The sequence below is a fragment of the Athene cunicularia genome (genome assembly GCF_003259725.1).
Source record: "Athene cunicularia isolate RWA chromosome 2 unlocalized genomic scaffold, athCun1 chr2_part2, whole genome shotgun sequence".
NCBI lineage: Eukaryota > Metazoa > Chordata > Aves > Strigiformes > Strigidae > Athene > Athene cunicularia.
Window position 1 is genome coordinate 79,502 of NW_020799096.1, and position 3,183 is coordinate 82,684.

Consider the following 3,183-nt stretch of genomic DNA (forward strand, 5'->3'; position numbering starts at 1 on the left):
CATGCCCTTCATCAAGTTGTAAAGCAGGTGGTTTAAGGGGTGAAAAGCAGTACAAGAGATTATTTGAATTTGTGTATCCATATCTCTATTTAGACAGTCATCTTTGAAACCTGTGGTAGATCCTTTTGTCATTTTTTTTTTTTTTTTTCTTTCAGGAAGCTATTTTGAATGTGGAAAAACTCATGTGGTCACTCAAACCAAGGAAATGATCCTTTTAGAAAAATGCCTGTATGCTTGTCATTTTGGTGAAGAGATTTGTAAACACTCTTAGTGGAGTATGTTGAAATTTGACAAACTGGGATATTGGAGATCATTATTTAGGCACATTTGGGCTCCTAATAGAAGAAAAGCAAATATTATGGTCTGATGTAGGAAGTTACATTTGGAAAAATGCTTTGCCATTAGTAGGCATTGTTACTTGTCAGAAAGGTTTGACTGTTTGCTATTCTAGTCTTTTCATGGGAAATACTCCAAGGACAAATGCTTAGTATTTCTTCCCGCTCAAATAAGTAGTTGTGAGTTATAGCTCTTAGATTTGTCTCACTGGAATTTAATCATATGCTATCACTATTGCAGTGTATTGGACTGTCTGAGTAGGAGTCAGTTTAGGTTCTTAGTTTAATTTAAAAGGTATTGATGTTTCAGTCTACCTAGTGAGTGTCTGCCCAAAAGCCACAATAGAGCATCTCCCTGAAAGCTTGAATTGACTTGTTAAACAAATACAAATTACACTTGGTCAAACCCTTCTGCTGTTTCTTTCTTTGAGGAGAGTTCTGGCCTGAGAAAAAGATGAGTTTGATGCCAGTCAGTAGGAACTTTAATAGGCTGCATGCAAGAACAGAAGAACCATTATTAGCTTGGATGTACCCAAACGCATAAACTCTTCCCAGCGTTCCAGGAACTGAGTCTCAAAGCAAATGGTTTTCTGGACTGCAACATGGAGATTATAGTATTTCGGCATTCTAATATTCAGAGTAACTCAGCCCTGCTCGATGAGCTAGCCTTGCAGACCAGACTGTGTTCAGCTTTGCTGTGTTACTATCTGAGTTGCAGTGTTTACTTCAAGGTAGCTAGTCTAACGTCGCTGGACCAAATTAAGTGAAGTTTCTTTTAGAACTATTTCTCCAGACCCACTTTGGTCACTAAATCAGACTGGACTTTTACCATAACTTATACATCTGTGCTTTTCCTTTGAGAGATTGAGATGCCTTGTGAGGATGTGAAAACACACTAATGATGGCTGTTAAAGGAAGTATCTATAGGTAAGCATCTGACAATTCACTATTAAGCAGGTGCAAGTTCACCAAAAACAAAGCTTCCCCCAGCAGAGTGTTGTAGATATTTCTGCTCAAAGTAGTACCTGGATTCTGAATTGCCAGGTTTTTTTAGAAACTGGTATTCAAATATCGGAATGTTTCCAAGGTAACCTCTTTAGTCTCCAGTGTATTCAGATGCTCACTTATTTAATACACACATGATGTGTGTAATCTGATTTAAAATGAACAGATGCTCCTAACAACAATCTAACATGAAAGACGATGGCTTTCTAGAATAAGCTTTTGAAGGTGAGAACTTGCCTTGGCCTTGCATACCTTCCAGGAGAACAGCACTCAGACGATATTGCATTATTATCAACTTCTTTTGTTGCCTGCACTGGGTGTGTGATTGGCCATCTTGTTTCTTGAGACTGAGAAGTCGTTGCCTTCAGTGTTACAGATGTTTTCAGGACTTCAAAGCACAAAAGATTTTGATCCAGTGTTTGTAGTTTTGAAATAACTATATAAGAAAACTGAAAAGTCTTAGTTGAACAAAAAATATTTTGTTTTCCAATGACCCTTCATAAGAAGGATCTGAGGAAGGTGTGCATCACTGAATTAAATGTCAGGAATGAAAAATAAGGGTAGTAGGGAGGGGAGCAAGAGTTGCTGTGATTATGCAGCTGCACAATGTCCTGTCAGTTCACAGTCTCTCTCTGTGGAACAAATGAGCGTGTAGGGGGATGCATAACATCAACAGAACAAAGCCCAGGAACTCCCAATGCAACTGCCCTGAGTCCTGGTGGTCATCAAAGAAATTTATTTTCCTGCAGCCTTTGATGGGCTGTCATAGCTTAACTAACCGGCATCTCTAGCACAATGCTGTTACTGCCTCGCTCTTGTCTGCTCTGCAAATGACTGAGAAAATTGAGTTCTGAATCCATCTTTCTTTGCTCAGTCTTTCTTTGCTTTGGTTTTATTATTATGGGAGATGAAAGACAGCCCCATAGGATTTAAGTACTAGGTAATTTAAAGGCTGTTTTCATTCTTTAGATGTTAAAGCAGAATGAAATGTACAGAGGATATGGGCAAATTTGCCAGTTCAGTGTGAACTGAAATGAATGAATGCTGGCATGGTTTTAGATAAAAACGGGGGATCCCCACATCTAGACTTTGCTCTGAATAGTACTCTAGACAGTATCAGTTCCTGTGAGGAGTACATGCCTACCTAGCATTAGGGTTGGAGATGAATCAAGCTTCCAGTTCTTAGTCAAAGGAAAGTAAGTTTGATATCTGTGTCTTGATGGTGACACCAAAAGTGTTACTTAAATTCATTAGAGGCTTAGAAGTAAAATCATTGTATCACCAAATTATTTTATCTGTAAAAACTACTATTTGTTTTGGTTTTAGAGACTGAAGGTAGAAATAGTGAATATCCTCACTCTTGGCATGGTCTTCCCTTCAGTTCCTGACAAATGATCCCTTCCCCCCACACACCCTTCTTAATGGGTTGTTTTATAAGGTGACTTATGACTTATTCTGTAGTTAAAGAGTGCAAATAATAACCTTGGTTTTATTTCTCATGCACATATGAAAGGGAACAGAGTAATTGCAGGAGCTAAAGTCAATTTTGGAGATGTGGAACCTGCCCAGTACCATTTGGAATAGATCAACTGCTTCTAGCGAAGTTGGGAAAACGTTACATCTGTTCCCTTCCAGTTGGAACAAAAAAAGGCTACCGCTACCCACTTGAAGCTGCAGAGACTCTGGTGGAATGATGAATCTTTTTTGCTTTTCTTAGGTGAAAATGCTTTCAACATGTGGCATGCCTCATGCTTTCTTGCAGATCTGATTAGAACTTTCAGTGTAAGGTCAATACCACCAAAAAGGTGTAACACACACACACCCTCCACACCCCCCCCCCCCC